Genomic DNA, 26,540 nt, shown 5'->3' on the forward strand with positions numbered 1-26,540 from the left:
GGAGGTGCTTTATCCACTGTGCCACCTAGCTGCCCCCCTGAGCAAAACACTTAATCCTGTTTCCCTCAATTTCCTCATGTGTAAAATGAGCTGGAGAAGGAAATGGCAAATCACTCCAGTATCTTTGTCAGGAAAATCCCAAATGGGAAAGAAAGAGTCAAACACAACTGAAATGACTCAACAAGAACAGATCTGATTGTGATTCATGAAGCAACAAGAAGGACCTACCTGGAACATTTCAATACAGAATACTCTCAATAGAATAGAGACAGTTCAGAAACATTTTGTTGTTGTTGTTACTTTAAATTGTATTTTACTTAGTCCAATTTAGTAGACAATTAACGTTTTCCACCAATTCAGGGTGCGAAAACTTTCTCTGGTTTCAAAATTTTTTGTTTAGTGCTGCCTTTGTAGGAGCCATAGCAGCAGATGCAGCTGTTTTCTTAGTTGCTTGCTTAGCCTTTTTTGCTTCCTTGGCAGCGCTGATGGCTTGTTCTCATTGGACCTTTCAAACTTCAGGTTTGTGGTTCCTCTTGGCCACTATATCAGCAAGAATAGCCCCAGTGATGGCCCTCTGGAATTTAACCACCCAGTGGATTCTTTTCTTTTGAATCTCTCCTGACTGTCCCTTCTTGTGCTTTCTTCTATAAAGGACAGTCCAATTGATCCACTGAGGGTTCCCCTTTTTTTGCGGGGCAATGAGGGTTAAGTGACTTGCCCAAGGTCACACAGCTGGTAAGTGTCAAGTGTCTGAGGCCAGATTTGAACTCAGGACCTCCTGAATCCAGGGCCGGTGCTTAATCCACTGCACCACCTAGCTGCACCTTAATTTTTTTGAGGGTTCCTCTTTTAAAGGAATGCAGACTCACATTTTGCATTCAAAAACTGGAAAACCTTTCTGTCCTTGCAGGTGTAGCCTCTTCTGTGACCCAGGTAGATCTTGAACCCACTGAAGCTGCACAGCTAGGCCTTCGTGGCTGTGAGAGACAGGAAGATAGTAAAGAGGAAGAGCCAAAAACATTTTTTACAAAACATTTGGTAGTACAAATTGGCTTTTCACAATAAGATATATCTATGCTCATTTTCACCCATTCATTCAACAAAAATGTATTGATTATCTAATATCTGCAAGTTAATGCATACTCTCAAATTGTATATAAATCCAACCCTTTCCCTTTTCTAGCTTGCTTTTGCCTGCTTAAGATAATAAGATTTTGTGAGTCATGAATATCAATATGACTTCACCAAGCATAGTGCACTGGCACACAATAGATGCTTGATAAATTCTTGTTGATTTGACATGGTGCTACATGCCAGTGTGTGCAAAAAAATTCTAATCAATGATGATAAACCACATACCATGATTCACATGTCTATGAGCTGTTCCCTGTGACTTTCAGTCTCTAGAAAACCCAATGGATGGAAGATATATGGCAACAGAACTCAATCCTTTCGAAAGCAACTACAGGAAATGTCTTTTAGTCAGGCTCATTGCCTGTTGGAAAACAAGCCCAAGGTTTAGTAATGACTGCTTGAAATCCATCTTTCTGTCTTCCCAGAGAGAAAAAGGGATAAATATTAGAAATGTCTCTTTGGTGAAGTTATTAACATCCTCAAATTATAGGGAGGTTCCTCTAAAGGAAAAAAATTTTAAAGATGATAAAGCATGTCTACTTGAAATAGTTTCACATTTTAAGCAAAATGAGAAGCCAAAAACAGTCCCACCCAGAAGGAAATGGTAAGAGCAGCCCTAAGAAATTCCAGAGAAAGTAGATTTTCAATAAAGGGGGAAAAATCTGCACATGACATCAATTGAATTTTGACTATGGGTCTGTGGAAAAATTCAGTACTAGGAAACCTGAATTCCTCAAGCACTCCTGGAAAATACAACTTCAGAGAAAATGTAACACCCATGATACCATGTGAAAATTGGATATAGGCAGGAATCATGGGGAATCATACAGGTTTTTCTTTTCAATTAAGGCTATAAACCTAAGACCTAAAACATTAAAATGACATAGTTCACATAATTGATGTATTTAAATTATAATTAAGAAGCATCCATAAGGAGTACACAACTCCAAGCAATTGGTCCATAATGAGAGGATTATGATAAGTTTTATATATTTTTTCATCTAGTACAAATTATAACACTCAAGTTTGATAGGGAGAGGCTGTCTTATGCACCTGTCTAGTACATAATTTGAGCTTTTGGTAATTGCCAATCAAGATAACCCCTTCTTTGATTTAGGTTAGGAAAATGTGTTGTATAGTTCTCTTTATTCCATGAAGAAACTTTAACCTTGATCCATGTCCAGTTGGGCCCATCTCTAGTTGCTTTATTGTTAGGACAGCAAATATCCCACATAGCCAACACATTTCCTAAAACAGCAGAGGTCAAGATATCTCCTCTCCACATCTGGTAATAAATGCTTTACATAGAATTTGTATATTGTAGATTATCTACATAGTCCAAAATCAATGGAGAATTTGGCAGTTATCTAACACATTTCACAGAATCAATGAATTACCCACTCAGTATTCTAATCATACTGGCATACTTGTTCTCCATATAAAATTTCTATTGCCCCCTAATCCTGTTCACTGTGTAGATAGATATGTAAAACATATGTTGTATTTACTCATTTATGAGCATGTTGTATCTCCTCACCAAAAAGAAACTCCTTGAAATTAGGGATTTTCTATGTTTGTATTTATATCTCCAGCTTCTAATACATTATGTGCCTGACACATCATAGGTGCTTAATAAATGCTTGGTGGCTAATTGATTAATTCCATCTCCTGCCTACAGACTGTCTCCCGTGCCTGAAATATTCTCCCTCATCACCTGAAGCTTTTGAAATCCTTACTTCTCTTAGTTTTGTTGCAGGCTCATCTCAGATGCAACCTCTTACCTGTATTTGTTTTTATGTATCTCCTTGCCCACATTAATTAATTTACCTCTCATTTTCAAAATTGAAGTGTATTTACTTACTTGTCTACATATTCAATCCCTGCAGTAAAATGTAAGCTTCTTGAGGACAGGAATTATTTCACTTTAAAAAAAAATGTATTCCTAGTGTCTAACAGAGTGCTTTGTACATAAAAGACCCTTAATTTATCCTGGTTGAACTGAATTGAATTTTAATTACTTTTGAACCAAATATAATAAAGATGAAATTTAGTAAGGATAATGAATTAGTCTTAAACACCAGTGCAAAAAATCAGCCTTACATGTATAAGAGAGGGAATAACACATAGTTGGATAGTAATTTCTCTGAAAAAGGTCCGGAAGATTTAGAGGACAGCAAGCTCACTGTGAACCAATATCATGACTCTGCAGCCAAAAAGCTAATGTGATTTTACACCTCTCTAGTAATAAGGATACAATCCTCTTTCTTTGCTCCACCCTAATCAGAACAAAGTAAATTGTTCAGGTCCAGGTGCCACATTTTAGGAAAGCCACTGGTAAATTGGAAAGCAAATAGAGGTTGGCATACAGCACTGGGAAGGTTCTTAAGATCATGTCATATGAAGATCAGTTGAAGGAAATGGAGATGTTTCACTTGGAAGAAAAAAAATTCACCAGAGGTAAGGGGAGGGGGGACATGCTAGCCATCTGATAGGCTGTAAGGTAGAAAAAGGGTTAGATCCAGTGGTGGCTGGTAAATGTCTCTCTCTCTCTCTAAAAAAAGGATGCATCACACATTTTAAGTTTAATAAGTATTATTAACATTTTCCATCAATTTCTAAACAATAAATCAAACCGTGATTTATAGTCAGAGGTATAAATGCTCACCTTGAAAATTTAACATTACACTCTTACGAGCCAGGACAAGCTGGAATCATCACACCTAGGAGTATTAGATGAAAGTTGAAGGGCATTAGACCTCATACAAAGTAGAAGGGGCTACCTCAGAAGGTGGTGGCATCCCTGTCACTGAAGGTCATGAAGCAAAGGCTGAATAGCCTCTTGTCAAGTAGCATGTAGAAGAGATTTTTGTTAAGCACAGTTTGGGCCAGGTGGCCTATGAAGCCCCTTCTAACCCTAACATTTGATGATTCACTATTTCGAATATTTTAGAATCCTAACACTAGAACTAGATGAAACTGATTCCTTCATTTAACAGCTGAGAAACAGAAGCCTAGAGAGACAAAGAGACTTGTCTAAGGTCACTCAGCTCATATCAGAATCATGACTGGGACTGAAGAAGCCTCCTGACTCTCAGTGTTTCTTCATTCCTGAATCAAACTGGTGGACAGAACTGATCAACCAGGCTGGGGGAGGGGGCCTGGTTGTAAAGGTTGGCTGTTATTGTTTGTCCTTCATTCTCAGAGGACCATGACATCGGGAGGTGATGTCATGACTTGTAATTAATTGGATTTAAGTGAGGGAGGGCTGTGAAAGTCACCAACCTCTCCTCCAGAGCCATCTGGGTTCAGTGGCAAGATATATATCAGAATGGTTGAACATGACCCTGGATGTTTTAAGGCAATTGGGGTTAAGTGACTTACCTAGGGTGACACAGCAAGTAAGTGTCTGAGGTGAAATTTGAACTCAGGTCCTCCTGACTCCAGGCCCAGTGCTCTATCCAGTGTACCACCTAGTAGACCCTAAAGTGCTGGCTAAATAAAAAGAGATTCTCCTGGCGTACTTGAATGAGTGGGAGACGAGTATGATAAAATCCAGACAGAACAAGGCCAATTCTATATTAAGTTTGGAGTGTGCAGTTAAATTGCAAACACAAATGGGCAACCCAGATTATTTTATCTTCCCACCTGTCATTCAGTGTTCTGTTCAGTATTACATTGCAAAGATATTTTATTTTAATACTTAAAACTTACTTTAAGAAGACTGAACATTTTTCTCATAATTGTCAATTCTCACAGGGCATGCTACAATGCTTATTGAAGCAAATGTTTATTTAACAGACAGCAACCATGTTTTATTCATCTTTGCATTCCTTTCAGTACCTAGCACGGGGCTTAACATATAGCAGGTGCCCCATCAATGTGTGTTGAATTGATTAAAGTTGAACTATATGACAAATGGGACAAGAACTAACCATGGCAACAAATATTGAATAGCGTACTGCCACCTTTTGGTTATGTTCTACTGAGAAAAAGTGTTACAATTGGGTCTAGGACAAACATTCAAAAAAAAAAAAAGACAAAATAAGAAGCCCATTTCTAGGATGTCTAAATCTAATAAGACATTAGCAGACTAGTTCATTTGCTCAATCCATGAACTAAGCTGTTGTTTTTTCCTTACATATCCCCTGATCAGACAGTCATTAGTCATTTAGAATTCTGACATTTCATCGGTGGAATGTAAAGAACTAAATTCCCTAGACTCTACTTTGCTCAGTGGTATGAAAGAAATAAAGTCATTGGATACAGTCAGTCTTGGTAAAGACTTCTAGTTTTGTGGGCTCTGAATCACTCAAGGCAAAAAAAATGAGCATATTACATGACCTCAGTCTAGAAGCCCACATGAGTAATGTAGCAGAAAAATAATTATGGTTTTCTTTTGTCCTCCCCTTTTGGAGGTATAGATTTAGAGAAGCAGTATGAGGTAGTGGGCTAGAGAGTTGATATCAGAGTCAAGAAAATCTGGGTTCAAATCTCACCATTAATACATATTGGCTGTATGTTCTTGAGGAAGCCACTTAGCAACCATACCTAGGTAAACCATCTTGGCAGACATGTAAAACCAGGTTGAAGGTAACTGACAGGCCTCAGACCTGTTGGTGAGTGAGCAAACATGTGAAGACTTATGCTGGCAGAATAGGCAGATGAGAATAATTTGTTCCACTGGCCATCAAGGCAGCTGAAGCAGGCATTGTAGATCTGTTAGAGCTTGGTCAGATATTGAAGAAGTCAAGGTCAGTCACTGCATCCTGGACCATTATCAGTCTTCTTGATTTTTGTCCTGCCATGGACTTCAATGACTGGAAGAGAGAGTGAGGCTGATAACTTTGTACAACTCTGTGTCACTTAAATCCAGTTCACTCACAGGTCAAGACATCACCCCTGTGGAAATTTATTTTGATTTGGGGACCCTACCTTTGGGCTGAGATTGAAAATCCTTAGGCCCTCAGGGTCTCTTCTGTGTGGGAGGGGCTGGTGCCCCTCCTCCTCAGCTTCAGCTGAGTCAAAAAGCCCCGTGGGGTGTACAAGATGACAGGTCAGACAGCTGGAGGGAAAAAGCCCCCAGCTCCCTCCGACCTGAGCAGACGTATCTGAGAGATGCTGGGCTCTGGTGTGGCCTGTGCTGGGGCCTGTGCTGGGGTGTGTGAGGCTTGAGCACAGCCCCCCCCCCCACTAGCTGTAGCCCTGGCTGGCGGATTAGCTTGGTCTGTGGGGGCACAAAAAGCCCCGAGATTTGAGTGGAGATAAGAAAGGTGTATATATAGACCTGAGAGTTAGACAAAGGGGGGTTGGGTCGGACGGGGGGGGGGGGGGGGGCGGGGGCGGATGAGTGGGGCTGAGAAGAGGTCGAGAGGGCGGCTGACGGGATTAGAAAGGAGGGGGGGGACAAGACGAACAGCAAAGCAGGACTAGGAGCAAAGGTGGCAGAAGACAGACTGAACGGGAGGCAGCGGAGAGCACAGAAGCAGTCAGCACAGGGTATAGGTTGGAGAAAGTGAAGATTAAGAGGAGTTAGAAGAAAGTAGCTGAGCAGGGAAAGTATAATGTGCCCTGAGGCCAGAAGCGGCTAAGGCCCTTATTGTATTCAAGAAGTTTGAATCGCAGCAGGTGGGAAAGAGACAGTGGAAAGAGACTGCAGGAAAGCAGTCAGGTTGTACATTTTATTTCCCTGTATTCTTAATTTTAAATAGTATCTCATAAATAAACTCTGCTTTGATTATTTAGTTAAGAGCCTTCTTAATCTTTAGTTTATCAGTTTGGGAGTGGAGCAGTGTGGTGGAACTTTATATACGGCCCATGTTAAATTAAACGCAATCAGATAGCCAAATAGTCAACAGTCCCAGATTAAGTACCCCAGTCAGCTTTAGCCCCCCAAATTAGGCTAGTCATCAAAAATATTCTCACACCCCATAATGTCATTGATCCTTTTCAGAAACATCAAACAATAATAATAATTTTAAAAAGCTGATTGGGGCAGCTAGGTGGCACAGTGGATAAAGTACCAGCCCTGGATTCAGGAGGACCTGAGTTCAAATCTGGACACAGACACTTGACACTTACTAGCTGTGTAACCCTGGGCAAGTCACTTAACCCCAATTACCTCACCAAAAAAAAAAAAAAAGCTGATCTAAACAGAGTAGTGGTATACCTATAAAGTTGAATATGTATGAGGTCCTGGGGAAGTCAGTATGTTTCCTTGCAAGCCAGGAAGGCCAGATTGGATTTGAATTGGTATAGAACTATAGAGTCATGATGAAACTTTCCCATAAGATTCATCTGGCACAATAAAGTAAACTTGAAATAAGGGAACTGGCCACATTGCTATCTTGTTACCACTCATACACTGGCATGCTCATACCACTTAGCAGCAAATCTATACTTCCCTAATTATCAAAGTTCATAATCTTGAATTTATACTTAATTCTTCATTCTGTCACTACCCCATTTCCCATCCAATCAGTTATCAAGTCAAGTATCTCCCCAACAGCTCTAAGATCTATTCCCTTGTCTCAACTCACATGGATATCACCCTGTTTTAGTCCCTCATCATTTTTCCAGTAGCATCCTCACTGGTCTCCTTTCTTCCAGATTTTTCCTTCTCCAATCCATCTTTCATACTACTACCAAAATAATCTTCCTAAAGTATAGATATGACCCTGTCACTCCTATATTCAAACATTTTCTGTAGTTCCCTATTATTTCTAAAACAGTGTTCAAATTTACAATCACAGAATTTTAGAGTTTGATGGGATCCCAACAGTTCTTTAGCCCAAGCTATATGGATTGAATTTCTACTACAAAATAACTAACAAATATTCACCTAGACTCTATTAGAAGACTTCTCTTAATCAAGGATATATCACCTGCTAAGGCAATCCAAAACACTTTGGGGCAAAAATAATTACTAGGAAATTTTGTTTGCTTTTCTGATCTCAATCTCTATTTTGCCTCTGTGGCTTTTATCCGTGTCTCCTATTTTCTTCTTCTACAAGACAGTCTTTGAAATATTTGAGTACAATTACATATATCCTGTCAAGTCTTCTCTTCTTTAAACTAAATATTTCTAGTTCTTCTAAGTGATGTGGATGGTCTAAAGACCCGTTACCATCCTGGTTATTCTCCTATGGATACTCTTCAGACTATCAACATCATTCCTAAAGCATGGCAGTCAAAATTGAACACAGCATTACAAATGACAACTGACATGGGGATAAGACAGTGGTACTATCTCCTCCTTATTCCTAGATGCTATGTACAGTTATCCCTTCCACATCACGACTTTCCCCATTGTGGTTTTGATATATTGCAAGTCAGTGTAAGATATTAAATGGGACTTTTTGGGGAGTTTTACAGAAGCCATAGATGTTATATAAAGGCCATAAGACAGCATAGAAAAAGTTTAGAAAATCAGAAATGCATAAAATATATCCATGGCATTGTATAACATCAACATATTTTATCTTTTAATATGATGATAATTCAGACTTCTCTGGTATGAAGGGACAACCAAAAATTTTTACAGATTTTCCAGATCACGGGGGCACTACTCCCTCAACCCCTGTGATATGGAAGGGATAACTACACTCTTAATGTAGCCCAAGATTGCATTAATTTTTTTGGCTGCCATATTCCACTGTCAACTCATATTGAGTTTACAGACTACTAAAACCACCATATCTTTCTAAGATAAATTGCTAACTGTGCCTCCCACATCTTGCACTTATGTAGTTGATATTTTGAACCCCTTCAACTACCAAGCATTTATAAAGTGTCTAACATGTGCCCAAAAAATCAGGTTTGCAAGTACAAGATAGGAAAGGCATGGTTAAATTAGAAATTTCATGGGGAAAAAAAAGATCTAGTTTTTAGTGAACTATAAGCTCAGTGTGAGATGCCAGCCTTACTTTCGAGATTTGCCTCTTATTTCTCCCCTTCATAAAATCTCTCTTCTAGTCAAACTCGATTACTTGCTAATCAATAAATTTGGCATTCCATTTCCCACTTTTATAAAGCCTTTGCACAGGCTGCTCTCAAAACCCTCCTCTTCTCTACCTCTTGGACAATTTAACTTTATTCAAGGCTCCATTCTGGTGGCACCTCTTAGAAAAAAAATACTTTCTTGCTATATCCCATTATCAAGAAGGCTAAGGATGGCAGATCACTTGAGCTCAGGGGTTATAGGCAGCAGTGGACTAAAACAACTGGGTGAGTTTTCTTCTCCAAATCCAATCCAGTAAACTGTTATTAAATACCTACTCTGTGCCAGGTATTGTGCTAAACATTGGAGATACAATTAATAAAATAAAAGATAGTCCCTGCTCCCAAGAAGTTTACAAACTAATGCAGGGAGACAACACAAAAAAGAAGGCAAGAAATGGGAAGAGAGAAAGACAAGAAGGTACCGGGCTTGGAGGGCTGGGGGAGGGGAGATACAAATGTTTACTGAAGAAAATTATTCCCTAAGAATTAGAATTGAGCAAGTGGAAGCTAAAGATTTTATGGCACATCTAGAAGAAAATTTAAAAAGTCAAAAGAAAGAAAAAATAGAAGAAAACATGAAAGATTTTCTAGGAAAAATAACTGACCTGGAAAAATAGATTGAGAAAAGATAATTTAAAGAACATTGGATTACCTGAAAGCCAAGATCAAAGCACCTAGACATCATCCTTCAAGAAATTATCAAGGAAAACTGTTCTGATTATCTCTAAACAGAAGGTATTGGTTATCTTCCTTCATTCTCAGAGAGGACCAAAATGACATCACTATGTTAGAGTTAAGTTACAGTGTGACCAACTGTGGCTGATCAGATCAATATGAACTTGGAATGCTCTACCACAAGTCAGGCACAAATAGTCCATGTGAACACTTGGGGTGGATTCTCTAAATTTGCACATCTCACATTTCTGTTGAGCAGCTGCAATTCTGCTTTACTCATAGAGCAGAGCACCTTCTTTGATGCAGCATGCCAGGATGGGTGGGATTTTGCCAGCATCTCCCTTGTCACAAAATCAATTCCAAAGTTCCTCAGAGAGACCTTGAAAGTGTCTTTGTACTGCTTCTTCTGACCATCATGTGAGGACCTGCCTTGTACAAGTTATCTGTAAAATAGTCTTTTAGACATACATTTGGCATTCAAACAATGTGGCCAGCCCATTGAAGTTACACTCTCTGCACTATTGAATGCTTGGTAGTTTAGCTAATGAAAGGACCTTGGTGTCTAGTACCTTATCTTGTCAGGGGATCTTCAGAATCTTTTTAAGACAATTCAAATGGAAGCTATTCAGTTTTCTGGCATAGAGCTGGTATACTGTCCAGGTTTCACATGATGTCAGCACAATGGCTCCAAAGACCTTCCATTTGGAAGTCAGTCCAATTCCTCTTCTCTTGCACACTTTCCTTCAGAGCCTCCCAAACACTAAGCTAGCTCTGGCAATGCATGCAACAACCTCATCATCTGGAAAATTGATGCAGGAGAGATAATTTAAGAATTATTGGACTACCTGAAAGCCATGATAAAAAAAAAGAGAGTAGACATCATCTTTTAAGAAAGCAGGCAAACTTCCCTGATATTCTAGAATCACAGGGTAAAATAGAAATTGAAAGAACTGACCAATCACTTTCTGAAATCCCAAAATGAAACTCCCAAGAATGTTATAGCCAAACTCCAGAGCACCTAGATCAAAGAAAATACTTCCAAAAGCCAGAAAGAAACCATTCAAATAATGTGGAACCACAGTCAAGATCACACAATATTTAGCAGCCTTTACATTAAAGGAACAGAGGGCTTAGTATATGATATTCCAGAAAGCAAATGAGCTAGGATTACAACAAAGAATAACTTACCCAGCAAAACTGAGTATAACCCTTCAAAGAAAAAAAACAGATATTTAATGAAATAGGGAACTTTCAAGAAAGCATGCTATTTTTCACTTTCATTCATTTTTTCCCTTTTATTCAAGTCTTCTTATACAAAATGACCAATATGGAAAAGTTTTACATAATTGCACATGAATAACCCATATCTGACTGTTTACCACCTCAGAGAGGGAGGCGAAAAGAAAGGTAGGGATAGAATTTGAAACTCAAAACTTTAAATACAAATATTAATTTAAAAAAAACTTTCAAGAATTCCTGATGAAAACACCAAAGTTGAATAGAAAATATGATTTTCAAAAACAAGATTCAAGAGAAGCATAAAAAGGTAAACATGAAAGAGAAATCATAAGGGACTCATTAAGTAAAAACTGTGTTCCTTTCTATATGTGAAGATGATATATGTATTCCCTAAGAACTTTGTCATTATTAAGGTAATTATAAAGATTCTACATAGAAAGAGAATGCAGAAGTGAATCAATTTTGTTGGGATGATGGGAAAAATAGGAAAATAGAGAGGGGGGATACCCTAAGAGAACTGGTGAAAGGAAAGGAAGAGTGTGGGAAAATTACCTCTCATAAAAGAGGCATATAAGGAAGAACTGTTGCAGTGGAGTGGAAAATGGTGGGAGCAAGCAATACTTAAACCTCACTCACATATAAATTGGTTCAAAGAAGGAAAATAGAAATCTATCTTACCCCATAGGGAAGTAGGAGGGGAAGGGACCAAAAGAAAAAGAGGTTTTGATTAAAAGAAGAGCAGATAAAAAAGAAGTGGTCAGAAGCAAAAGAGACTATAAAGGAGGAACCTGCTATTCATATAGAGAAGAATAAAGAAAAGAAAATAAGATGGAGGGAAATGCAAAGTTACTAATCATACCTGTGAGTGTAAATGTGATGAATTCATTCATGAAATAGAAGCAGATAGCAGAATAGATTAGAAACTAGAATGCAACATTGTGTTGTTTATAAGAAATACACCTAAAACAGAGAGACACACAGAGTTGGAATAAGGGGCTGGAGCAGAATTGATTATGCTTGAGCTGAAGTAAAAATTTCTGGGGTAGCAATCATGATCTCTGCAAAAGCAGACCTAATTAAAAAGGATAATCATGAAAATTATAAATATATAAATTATAAATATAAAATTATAATATGCTAAAAGGAACTACAGATGATGAAACACTATATACTAAAATATGTACCAAATGGAAAAGCATCCAAAGGAAAAGCTAAATAAATTACAGGAGAAAACAGAGAGTAAAACTATACTAGTGGGGGACTTCAACTTTCCCCTCTCAGAGCTAGATAAAGCTAACCAAAAAATAAAAATAAGAGAATAGTCAAGGAGATTAATAGAATCCTAGAGAAGTTAGAGATGATAGACCTTTGGAGAAACCAGAATGGAAATACAGGAAGTGAACTTTTTTCTCAGTGGTACATGACAGCTTCACAAAAACTGACCCTGTTTTAGGACATTAAAAAAAGCATAACTAAATTCAGAAAAGCAGAAATATTAAATGCCATTGTGCTGACATCATGTGAAACCTGGACAGTATACCAGCTCTATGCCAGAAAACTGAATAGCTTCCATTTGAATTGTCTTAAAAAGATTCTGAAGATCCCCTGACAGGATAAGGTACTAGACACCAAGGTCCTTTCATTAGCTAAACTACCAAGCATTCAATAGTGCAGAGAGTGTAACTTCAGTGGGCTGGCCACATTGTTTGAATACCAAATGTATGTCTAAAAGACTATTTTACAGATAACTTGTACAAGGCAGGTCCTCACATGATGGTCAGAAGAAGCAGTACAAAGACACTTTCAAGGTCTCTCTGAGGAACTTTGGAATTGGAATTTCAGACCATAATGCAATAAAAATTACATTTTATAAAGGGTCATGGAAGCATAAATTAAAAATTAATTGAAACTAGGTAATCCAATTCTTTTTTTTTTTTTTTGGTGAAGCAATTGGGGTTAAGTGACTTGCCGAGGGTCACACAGCTAGTAAGTGTCAAGTGTCTGAGGCCAGATTTGAACTCAGATCCTCCTGAATACAGGGCTGGTACTTTATCCACTGTGCCACCTAGCTGCCCCTAGATAAAATTCTAAAGAAAGAGTGGGCCAAAGAACAAATATAGAAGCAATTAATTATTTCATTAAAGAAAATTACAACAATGAGAAAACATTCCAAAATTTTTGAAATGTGGTCAAAGGGGGAAATCTATATCTCTAAATATATGCATCAATAAAAGAGAGAAAGACCATATCAACAAAGAGGGTATGTAACTAAAAACAACTAGAAAAATTAATTTTAAATCTCCAATTAGAAACTAAAATAGAAATCTTGAAAAATCAAAGGAGAGATTAATAAAATTGAAATTTAAAATATAATTGAACTAATAAATAAAACTAAGAGCTGGATTATGAAAAGAAACAATAAAATAAACCATTGGTTAATTTGATTTTAGAAAAAAAGAAACCCAAATTACTAGTATGAAAAATGAAAAGGCTGAATGCAACACCAATGAAGATGAAATTAAAGCACTTATTAGGAGTTATTTTGCCCAATTATACGCCAGCAAAACTGACAATACAAGTGAAATAGACTTATAGTTTCAAAAATGTACCCATACTAGCAAAAGAGGAAATATAATATTAAAATAAGTCTATCTGAGAAAAAAGAAATTGAACAAACCATCAGTGAACTCCCTAAGGAAAAATCCTCAGGACCAAATGCATTCACAAGTGAAGTCTAACAAATATTTAAAGAAAAACTAGTCCCAATATTAAATAAACTATTTTTTTAAATAGATAAAGGAGTCCCATCAAATTCCTTTTGGTTTTGATACCTAAACCATGGACAGCAAAAACAGGAAGAAAACTACAAACCAACTCCCTTAATGAACACTGATACAAAAAATCAATTAAAATACTAACAAGGAGATTATAGCAATCACAAAGATTATACACTATGATTAGGCAGGATTTATACCAGGAATCCACTGAAGAGAATAACTCCTTAAAAAGCAAAATTGGCCAAATAGAAAAGGAGGTGCAAAAGTTCACTGAAGAAAAGAACTCCTTAAAAAGTAGAGTTGACCAAATGGAAAAATAGGTATAAAATCTCACTGAAGAAAATAATTCCTTGAAAATTAGAATTGAGCAAGTGGAAGCTAATAACTCCATGAGACAAGAAACAATAAAACAAAACCAAAAGAATGAAAAAATAGAAGAAAATGTTAAATAGCTCATTGGAAAAACAACTGACCTGGAAAATAGATTGAAGAGAGATAATCTAAGAATTACTGGACTACCTGAAAGCCATGATCAAAAAAAAGATCTTAGAGATAGATCATCTTTCAAGAAATTATGAAGGAAAACTGCCCTGATATTCTAGAATCACTGATCTCTTCCTGAAAGAAATCCCAAAATGAAAACTCCCAGGAATAGCAGAGTCAAATTCCAGAGCTCCCAAGTCAAGGTGAAAATATTCCAAGTAGCCAGAAAGAAACAATTCAAATATCATCCAGTCACAGTCAAGATAACACAAGATTTAACATGTTCTACATTAAAGGAACAGAGGGCTTAGAATATGAAATTCTAGAAGGCAAAGGAGCCAGGATTTACAACTAAGAATCAGCTACCCAGCAAAATGATCATAATCCTTCAGGGGTAAAAATAGACATTTAAAAACCCAGAAAACTTTGAAGCATTCCTGATGAAAAGTCTAGAGTTGAATAGAAAATATGACTTTCAAATACAAGAATCAAGAGAAGCATAAAAAAGTTAACTAGAAAGAGAAATCATAAAAGGTTCAGTAAGTTTAAACTTTATATTTCTACATAGGAAAATGATAGTTTGAGCATTTATTAACTGAGGAATGGCTTATTTTTATAAATTTGGTTCATTTCCTTAGATATTTGCGAAATGAGGCCTTTACCAGAGAAACTTGCCATATATCCCTCCACCCCCAGTTTCCTGTTTTTCTTCTTATTTTGACTACATTAGTTTTGTTGTGGCAAAAGCTTTTTAATGTCATGTAATCAAAATTATCTCTCTTACTTACCATAATCTTCTATATCTTTTATTTGGTCATAAACTCTTCCTTTATCTATAGTTCTGACAGATACATTTTTTCCATGTTCCCCTAATTTACTTATATCACCCTTTATGTCTAAATCATTTTTCAATTTTTGACCTTATCTTGGAATAAGATGTTGGCCTATGCTTAGTTTCCACCAAACTGCATTCCACTTTCCCCAGCAATTTTTGCCATATGCTGAGTTCTTACCCCAAAAGCTTAAATCTTTGGGTATATCAAACACTTGATTACTATGGTCATTTACTACTGTATATTGTGTACCTAATCTATCTCACTGATCCACCACTCTATTTCTTAGCCAGAATCTGACCTCAGACACTTGACACTTACTAGCTGTGTGACCCTGGGCAAGTCACTTAATCCTCATTGCCCTGCAAAAAAAAAAAAAAAAGAAAGAAAGAAAGAAAGGAAAAAAAAAGGGAAAAAGTTAATGTGGAGGTTGTTCAGGGAAAAGTGCTATGAGAAATCTCAGGAAATAAAGGTTCCATTGATTCCTATGCTTTCTATTGTTTTTAATAAGTATAGGTGTTGTTCGTCAAAGGCTTTTTCTGCATATAATCATGATTTTTTTAAAATGGTTAGATATGATGATTGTTTTCCTAATATTGAACCAGTTCAGCATTTCCATTTGGCCAATTATACTTTTTAAGGAGTTCTTTTCTTGAGTGAATTTGTACCTCTTTTCCCATTTAGACAATTGTTTTTTTAAAGGTATCATTTTCTTCAGTATTTTTGGTGCCTTCTTTACCTAACTGTTGACTCCTTTTTCATGATATTTTTTTGCATCACTCTCATTTCTTTTCCCAATTTTTTCTCTACCTCTCTTATTTGATTTTAAAAATTGTTGTTGAGCTCTTCCAGGAATTCTTTTGGGGTCTGAGACCAATTCATATTTTTCTTTGAGGCTTTGTACATAGCAGGTTTAATTGTTATCTCTTTCTGCATTTGTTTTTTGATCTTCCATGTGACCATAATAACTTTTTATGGTCAGGTTTTTCTGTTCTTTACACATTTTCCAGTCTATTTCTTGACTTTTAACTCATGTTAAAATGGGGCTCTGTTCCCTGGATGGTGAGGAGTTCTTGTCCCAAGCTAGTTCTGGGACTCTGTAAGTTTTCGGTTCTTCCAAGGTGGTATGACATAAGGAGAGGTATGGTCACTGCTCTCCTGACCTGTGCTATGGTCTGTAAGCAAACACAAGCATTGTTACCCACACTGGAACTAGAACCAGGGTCCCCACTTCCCTGAAGCTGTGAGCTCTAGTGTGCTGATGCTCTTCTTTGCCCTAGGACTGTGACCCAGATACACATATGGGCAATTCAACAGAGCCTTGCAGCCAGTGCCAGCAAAGAGACCCCTGTAATCTCCTTCCAACCAATTATCTGATGCCCTTATCATCTGTTGGCTGAGACCTCTGGATGCAGTTGTTGCTACAGCTGATTCAATAACCTCCAAGGCCTGATGCTGGTTTTCTGGGGTCTGGCCTATTCTGGAGCAGCCTGGGTAATGCTGTTCCAGAATTCCTTTTAAGGCATTATTTAAAGTTATTTAGAGGGGAATTTAGGAGAGCACAGGCAAGTTCCACCTTTTCTCTGCCATCTTGGCTCTTCCCCCTCTCAATTTACTTTAAGACTTAAATAAGAATACTATTGACATATTCAACTAAAGGAAGCACTGTATTCATGTGACTGATATATTTTAAAAATATTACTTGGGACAAGCAATGATGTTGATATGGTTTCATCCTTCAAAATCAATGGTAATATGTAGGCATCTTTTGCTGAAATTAGACTACCTGACTGTAACCAGGATTGAACTGGATCCTCCTCTTCAGTTTTCCATCAACTGAGGACTAGATTTCATATTATATGCCTATGTTTTATTGCTCTCTTTTGTTTTTTGTGTTTTTAGTTTCCAATAAAATTTACAAAAGTGATTTCTAGAGATGTGACTATCAACAGAAGAAAGTCAAAAATTTCAAGGATCATTCAAGTCTACAATGAAATAGGACTAAATACATATAAATGTAAAAGAAAATGTGATTTAAAAAATGAGGAATAATCCCAACTAATCCTTAAAGAACAATAAAAACCTTTAGAGGGACCCACCAGTGGAGTTTATTGATTCCTCTATAGTTTAACATAGGAATGACAGCAAAATGACCAGTAAAAACAAACAAAAAAAGATGCTAACTATTGCTATAAAGACAAAATGGTCATCATGGTCAGAACAATATAATAACTGGAGTATAAAAGATTTAAAAATGATAATTTTTGGAAAACTGGAAAAAAATGAAACTCACTTTTTCATTAAGGTTATATTAAGACTGCTGTCAAAAGAGGTTCAGCTGGGCCTGTGATACTCGAACCTTTACCAAATTTTTAAAATTCAGAAATTTATCCAAGAAATAAAGATGGACATGTTTCAATGGCCTGGGAACTCCCCTGATTTAAACCTAATTAAAAACCTATGAGCTAGGGGCAGCTAGGTGGTGCAGTGGATAGAGCACCAGCCCTAGCATCAGGAGGACCTGAGTTCAAATCCGGCTTCAGACACTTGACACTTACTACCAGTGTGACCCTGGTGTAAAGAATTAGTTGTTTTTTAAGGTTTTTATGACCCTGCAAGTCACTTAACCCCAATTTCCTCACCAAAAAACAAAACAAAACAAAAAACTATGAGCTATAATCAAAACCACATTTGAAAAAATCTTCAGTCTTTTGTTTGTTTGTTTTGTTTGTATTTTGTCTTTTTGGTGAGGCTGTTAGGGTTAAGTGATGACTTGCCCAGGGTCACACAGCTAGTCAGTGTCGAGTGCCTGAGGCCAGATTTGAACTCAGGTCCTCTTAACTCCAGGGCCGGTGTTTTATCCACTGCACCACCTAGCTGCCCCTAAAATCTTTAGTTTTTTAGAGATGTGCTTAATAAATAATGCAATAGAAGTATAGTTTCATGATGAAGAATTAAAGAATATCGAAATCTTGTGAATTCTGGGCTAAATCATGTGAAACAAGTCATTACAGCCAAAATGATTCCAGCATACATGCAATTGCTTTACTTTTTCTCTACTACTTTGAACATTACTATACAATGTATACATCTCCCCTAACCAACATCATCCAAGGTAATAATAAGTACATCTATGTATCAGACTCTGTGCAGACTTATTAAAAATTCATTGGAAATAAATTAGACAATATCTACCATTCAGGAATTTATATTCAGTGGGTATTTCTGACCTTTTTTCCTATAGCCTTTTAGTACTTAAGAGATCCATAATTTCCTTGGTGTCATGTAACTTCTGGTGGCATAGATTACAACCCCTCATGGTTATAACCCTAGTAGTTGACCTTTGACTGATGATTATTTCTTTTCAGATGACAAACAGAGTCTGTTACCAAGCCCATTCTCAAAGACTTGACAGCTTGTTAGGTCTTGCTACATCTTGTACTGTGTTAACAAAGTCTTCACAAAGACAAGGTCACCTCCAATGTCACAAAGAGGCAACAAAGTAGGATTTTAATGCTTTTTGGCCTTAAACATACAAGCAATCTTACTTACAGCCACTAATATATAATAAAATCAATAATGTAAGGCAGGATGTGTTGGGGGTGGAAGGGTGTATAGGACAATGACCTCCCTTCCTTTGCTAATACTTATACAGAATTCAATAATACAGAAAGTATCAGCATTTACCAGTCAAGCAAACAGCAAATGAAAACTGAAAATCACACTGGAACTGACTTGTGAAGGAAGACTTACTGGAAACCAAAAAAAAATTTTTTTAAATAGCTGTATATTTACATCTAAAAAAAAAGTTGCCAAATTTCTTTAGGATCTCACAGTCCTTATCTTGAATCAAAAAGCTTGGATAGAGACTCTTTCAAGCTGTCCCCACAAAAACAAAAGATATGATATATCCCAGACAAGGTTCCAGGTTCCATATGTAATACTGACTAGCATGGCCCACACTACCTAAAAGGCCAAGGCCTTGTATTTTTCCAAAAAGGCAACAAAACTAAGGTTTTATTGGCTCAGGAGCTCAAACTGTATCTCCCTTGATACAGTTTCCTGGTCATCCCTGGCTGTGTTGATTTGCTTCCTGGTCACTTAGGGACATAAAAAGGTTTCATCTATGTGGGACCAGTGACTTTCACACTTGATGGATTACTAAAGATCATATGAATCGCCAAACCTGCCCTGTTCGCAAATGTTGTTCATCTGGAGACCAGGGGACCTGTGTCTAAAAAAAAAACCTAAGAGCTACTATAAGCCTGTTGTGAATCTTTGCTATGTTAAGGTTAAGTAAACCTTCTTTTGGAGGCATCTATGAGAGCCTCATCTTATTCTAACATCAAGCCTAATATTAGAATGTCATCAGGCCTGTCCCTTACACAGCCACAGACACAAAGAATTCAAATCAGCAACATAGTCTTAGCTTGGAGGTTCTCTGCTGGCTTTAGTCCCTTATTTAGGTATGTGGTACATAGCCTCTGCTATGATTAACACAGGCTCTCATTAGATAAGAGGTTTTCCAGTCACTGCATCTTAATAGATAGCCAGAAAACAATCCTATAGAGATGATGTCCAGAAGCTGGTAGTAGAGAGAAATTTGTCAACCAAATATCCAGTAAGTCAGTCAGTCAACAAGCATTTATTAAGTGCTTACTATATGGCAAACAGTGCTAAGCACTGGGGATGCAATGAAGAGCAAAAGCAATCCCTGCCCTTAAGGACACTGTACCCAGCAGTGATGAGCAGAGCAAAATCCAGAAGACACAATGCATCCAGCAGCTACCAAAAGACCGGTGAAGCAAGAGACCTAGTACATAGCAGAGTCAAGGTGCCCAATAGAGAGCAGTGTGATAACATCACAAGAAGACATGAGTTACTCATCTATGTTTGTGCCTGATAACATAGTTTGCTTTGAGATATATCCCCAAGTGTGCTCAATCTTCCCGCTGATGGCATATACATCTGTGAGCAAGTAAGCCACAGGTTTATGGGAAAATGTCTATTGCTATTTTTCCTCCTATGCTAGTCCATTAAATGTTTGACTAGTAAAAGTACACATTGACAGGGAACTCATGAGCTAAAAACTCATGAGTTTTTGAGTAGGAGCAGACCCACAGAGAACTTTTAACCTGAAGTAACTTTTCAAGAGGGAAGGAAGAGAGAAGGTTATCCAATCTGCTATAGATGCCTTTTTTAAACTAATCAGCCTTATTTCTCCCACTGGCAAATTTGTGCAGGAGATTAGGAAAGAGGAGGGAATATGGCACCTCCTCTTCCCCCTCTTCTTTTTACCCCTCTTTTAAGAATTTAATACAGTGTCAGTGTTCAGGCAATTCCCATTTGGCCCAAAAATGCAGAAAAATCAAGAGATAGAGAAAGGTCTGGAAAATGTTCTCTAGTATGATTAGAACCACACAAAGCTCTTTTCTTCAATTTCCACAGAAAGCAATGAAAGATCATGCTAGCCACTGGCAGAAAACTGTTTTAAATAGCAGTCACCGTGTTCTCTGGCTACTTTAAAGTATATGGAAGTCAGCCAGTTAGTCTGTCAGTCAGTCAGACAAGAAGCACTTATTAAGTGCTTACTATATGCAAGACATTGTGCTAAACACTGGGATGCAGAGAAAGGCAAAACAAACAAACAAAAAACATTTGCTATCCTTGATGGGTTTACATTGTAATGGAGGAGACAATATGTAAGTAACTAGGTACATATGAGATATATTCAAACTACATAGAAGATAATCTCCCAATACAAAAAATTCTTGGAGGCAGCAGTGAAGAAGACAAGGAACAGCTTCCTTCACATAGTGGAATTTGAATGGAATCTTGAAGGAGTCCAGGGAAGCTATCAATTAATCATTTATTAAGCAGCTACTCAATGCCAGACACTATAATAAGCTGGGGATACAAAAAGAGGCAAAAGACAATCCTTACCCTCAAGGAGCTGACAGTCTAATGACAGACAACATGCAAACAAATATATGCAAAGCAAAGTATATACAGAATAAATAGGAAACAATTAACTGGGAAAACACTAGAATTAAGAGGGGCTGGTGAAGGCTTCCAGTAAAAGATGAGATTTTAGTTGGGAGTTACAGGAAGCTAGGGAGGTCAGTAGTTGGGTTAGAGAAGGGAGAACATTCTAGGAATGGGGGACAGCCATAGAAAATTCCCAGAGCCTAGAAATAGTGTGTCTTGTTAGTGAAAAATCCAGGGGGGCAGAGTCACTGAACGTAAGAGTCCGTGTCTGGGAGCAAAGTGTAAGAAGACTGGGAAGTAGGAGGGGGCTAGGTTATGAAAGGTCCAGAGGCAATAGTCATTGGAGTTTATTGAGCAGGAGTAATATGAGCATTTCTGTGCTTTCAGGGTGTTTGGAGTGCTCAGGGAGGACTAGCACCTTTTGTGTGAGGGCTTGCTGAGCCCTTTTTGGGGATGCTCATTCACTTTTGGTGTCCACCTTCACCCAATTCTCACCTGTCTTCCTGAGAAACTATAGCATGCACAGTGGCCATACCCCAGTAAACTATCTTGCCAGACAAGTTAGACCAGGTTGAGGATAATCAGCAGGCCTCAAACCCTGTCAGTGAGTTAGGAAAATGTCTACCCAAAGCATATGAGGACTTCCCTAAGTAGAATGGGTAGATGAGAATATGAAGGTGTCTGAAGCAGGTACATGAAAGTATTTAGAGATTGGTCAGGCATCAAAGACGTTGTGGTCATCTACTGTATCATAGACCATCACTAGTCATCTTTACTTTTGTCCTGCCATTGGATTTTGATGGCTCTGGAAAAGAGAGTGAGCCTGATGACGCTGGGCAGCTCGGTCTCACGTAAATTCCATCTGTGATATCATTGTTGCTCTTGGAAAATAAAGGATTAGCAACAACAACAAGCTTTAGGAAAAGCACTTCACTGGTTAAATGGAAGATGGATTGGAAAGTGAGAGATTTAGAGGCAGGAAGACCCACCCGTAGGCTATCGAGATAATCCAGGCATGAGGTCCTGAGGGTTATTTACAAAATATAATCATTGCATCATAAAAATTAGCTTAAAAATGAGCTATTAAATGGCATAGCTCTTAAACCTGCTACCACAGGATGGTTCACATATCATGTGTGTGTGTGTGTACTTGAAATTCATAGATCAGGTGTGAACAATGCCTTTGCCATGTGAAGAAATTTGATCTTGAAAATTATGGTAATAAAACTTCATTCAATTTCCTAATTTTAATACAGGGAACATTGAAAGCATAAATATTAACTTCTTTGGGGGGGGGGGCAATGAGGGTTAAGTGACTTGCCCGAAGTCACACAGCTAATAAGTGTCAAGTGTCTGAGGCTGGATTTGAACTCAGGTCCTCCTGAATCCAAGGACAGTACTTTATCCACTATGCCACCTAGCTGCCTCCAAGTATTAACTTCTTAAAGAAAAGTGAACTCTCTACTATCTAATATAAATCTATATAATATAATATCTAATATAAATCTAAAAATCTGTAGATGTGTGGGAACTATGTACTGTGAATATCATAAATTCTACATTTCCTGATTTGTACTAAAATAGCAAATCCATGAAACTTTATTACCAGACAGGCAGTTTAGAGATATTCCTTTAAGTTTCAAGGTAAAGAGCTGTCATTTCTCTGAAAAGGCATCCAACATCTGACAATAATTCTCTCTCTATTTTTTTTCTTTCAGAAAAAGATTGTTAATGGGCCAGGGCCATGGGTTCCTCCCTTCCCCTCCCCCCCAAACAGAATTCCAAAGATATCAGAATTAAGTAGAGAAAGATCTCTTCTCATGAAAAAGAGAACAATGGCAAGACATTTTCCTAGTTATGGTGGGGGTGGGGGAATCTTCCCTTTACACTTATTTTAGATTCTCTTTAAAGGTAAGGATCATGAGGTGGTACTGCAGACAGTAGATGAAACACAGCTAAAGAGCAGATAAAAAAATGTTCTTTTCTACACCCTGAAGCCATGTTTGCATGCCTCTGAAGCAGTTCCACAGATGATTCTGAAACCAACTTTTGGTAAATCAATAAACTCAGGCTGTATTATAGTCTAGTACTTTCAGTCTTCTGCCAATTACAAGAATGTTATATAGAAGTTGTAGACCTCAAGTGCTTGCTTTAAGGATTTAGTAGGGAAGCATATTCACTCATAGACAATTGATAAAGGATCAATAGTCTCTTATGGAGGGAGAGTATGCTCTTCAACTTCAGGTGGTAAGGAAAGTAAGTTCTTTGAGGGAAGGAACTAACTCATTTTTCTCTTTGTATCCCTAGTTCCTAGCACAGGGGTTGGCACATAATAGGCACTTCAAAAATGCTTATTTATTTATCGAATTAACACTGGTGAAAAATGGAGTGGCGGATGTTGCTGCTACATCATTCCCAATCCAAATCATGCTTATGTCATAAAAATAGTTCTCAAAGCTACAATTTCTTCATTTGTGACCAATAAGGAAAGGAAAGTCAATTATACTTTGACAAGCACCTGAGAATTTGGGAAACTGGATTCCTAAGACTTCAAAGAGTAAAGATTAAAAAATATGAGATATGGTTTCTGAGTAATTTAATCATTTTATTAATAGGCCAGCAAGTTATTAATAGAAGGAAGGTCAATGGCTGTCTCTCTCAGACCAAAGACCCCCTAATGGCATTAGGGTCACAGCTTATATGCCCTTCTAACTGTAAGTGGTCCATCACATAGCTATCAAATCAAATTAGTCAACAGTAATCAAATCCAATTGTTTTACATGATTGGAGGTGGGTTATATTAAAATGGAGTCTTGGAATACATGACTTAGGACACTCAAATCTTGGTAAAAAAAAAGAATCATCAGAGAAATAATGTAGACCCCACCCAAACTGATCAGAGCACATTGGTATCCACCTAGGTGTAGTTTGGTGCAGGCTAAATTTTAGCAGTAAAGTCCTTCAGAAAGAAGCTGAAGGACTTAGGAAGACAGAGGTGGGGAAATACTGAATATCCCCAAGATATCGATTATTAATAATTATTTTTCACAAAAGAAAGGATGCTATGGCCTAAAATTCTATAGGTACATAGAAGAAGTCAGACCAATCAATTAATGAATCACAGTACATTTGCATCAGTCACTGTATATATTTAATACATATAAACATATATGGCCAGGGAGGGAGTAGCATACAATATACTCATAGTTAAGTAAATAGAGGATACATACAAAATAAATGCAGAAATGATTGGAAAGGGGACACTAACACCTAGGGAATGAGAAAAGGCTTCTTAAAGGAGGTTGTACTTGAGATGAATCTTGAAGGGAGCCAGGGGTTCCGAGAAAAAGAGGTGGAGAGCATTTGGTGCAAAAGTATGGAACTGGATGAAGGAATATGGGAACAGCAAATAAGTCAGTTTGCTTAACCTATAAAATGAATGAAGGGGTGAAATGTACAATATTCCCCAAATGGTGAGTTGGATCTACATTGTTGAAGGGTCTTACATACCAGATTGGGAAGTTTTCATGTTGACCTAATAATTGGAATTTCTTGAGCAGAGGAGTAATATAGAAGAATGATTTTTAGGAAGGTTAGTAGTGGATGATCGATTAGAGATGGGAGAGATAACATGTAAAGCAAAGCTTCTTAAACTGTGGGTCATAACCCTTTATGGGGTTGCCTGACTGAATATGGGGGTCATGAAAAATTCAGCAACAGTAAAAGGTTATGTATACCTATTTCATATATCTATATACCTGGGGGGTCACATAAAAATTTCTTGGGCAAAAAGGGGTCATGAGTGGAAAAAGTTTTAAGAAGCCCTGATATAAAGCCCTTTGCAAACTTTAAAGTGCTATACAAATAGCTATTACTATTACCATTATTTATTTATTTATTTTTTGGTTAGGCAATTGGGGTTGAGTGACTTGCCCAGGGTCACACAGCTAGTAAGTGTTAAGTGTCTGAGGCTGGATTTGAACTCAGGTCCTTCTGAATCCAGGGCCAGTACTCTATCCATTGCACCACCTAGCTGCCCCTACTATTACTTTTACTATTAATATTATTGAAGACCTGTCCTGCCTTAGACAAAATGAAATATGAAAAATGTTCTTTAAGACACCACATTTATCAACTCATAAAGGAATTTAAAATTGATCACACAACAGCTGTGTTCTGGGAAAAATTTGGAAAAGAATAGCTCTATTTAAGTTTCAAATTAGTCTAATATAATGAGGATGAATTATCCCATAGAGGCCATCCCATGGACCACGTCCAGAGTTGATTCTTGTTAACTATATGTGTGTTTACGCACACACGCGCATGCACGCACGCATGCATGCATGCATGCATGCATGCATGCTGGGGGTGGGTAGGTGCTATTTTCTTTTTTTTTCCATAAAAGTATTTTATTATTTTCCAGTTACATGTAGAAATTGTTTTCAACATTTGTTTTTATAAGATTTCTAGTTTCAAATTTTTCTTCTTCCCTTCCCTCCCTCCCCCTCCCCAAGACAGCAAGCAATCTGATAAAGGTTATATATATATATACAATCACATTAAACATATTTCTGCATTAGTCATACTGTGAAAGAAGAATCAGAACAAAAGGGAAAAACCTCAAAAAAGAAAAAATAGAAATAGTATATCTGCATCTAGATGCCACAGTTCTTTTTTTCTAGATTTAGAGAGCATTTTCCATCATGAGTCCTTTAGAACTATCTTGGACCATCGTATTGCTGAGAAGAGTCAAGTCTATCACAGTTGATCAACACACAATGTTGTTGATACTCTGTATAATGTTCTCCTGGTTCTGCTCATCTCAGTCGGCATCAGTTCATGTAAGTCCTTCCAGGTTTCTCTGAAATCTGCCTGCTCATAGTTTCTTACAGCACAATAGTATTCCATTACATTCATATACTACAACTTGTTCAGCCATTCCCCAACTAAAGGGCATTCCCTCAATTTCCAATTCCTTGCCACCACAAAAAGAGCAGCTATAAATATTTTTGTACATATGGGTCCTTTTCCCTTTTTTATGATCTTTTTTGGGAAAAAGACCTAATAGTGGTATTGCTGGGTCAAAGGGTATGCACAGCTTTATATCCCTTTGGGCATAATTCCAAATTGCTCTCCAGAATGGTTAGATCAGTTCACAACTCCACCAACAATGCATTAGTGTTCCAATTTCTCCACAGCTTTTCTAACATTTATTATTTTCCTTTTTTGTCATATTAGCCAATCTGATAGGTGTCAGGTGGTACCTGAGAGTTGTTTTAATTTGCATTTCTCTAATCAATAGTGATTTAGAGCATTTTTTCATATGGCAATAGATAGCTTTGATTTCTTCATCAGAAAACTGCCTGTTCATATCTTTTGACCAATTCTCAATTGGGGAATGACTTAGATTCTT

The 26,540-nt window shown here is 37.4% G+C and overlaps 1 pseudogene; it reads right to left on the minus strand.

Moving 5' to 3' along the window:
* Positions 1-338: 338 nt before the first annotated feature.
* Positions 339-26,540, minus strand: part of LOC122746499 — a 30,516-nt pseudogene continuing 4,314 nt past the window's right edge.

Source organism: Dromiciops gliroides, chromosome 1 (genome assembly GCF_019393635.1).
Source record: "Dromiciops gliroides isolate mDroGli1 chromosome 1, mDroGli1.pri, whole genome shotgun sequence".
In the NCBI taxonomy this organism is placed as follows: Eukaryota; Metazoa; Chordata; class Mammalia; order Microbiotheria; family Microbiotheriidae; genus Dromiciops; species Dromiciops gliroides.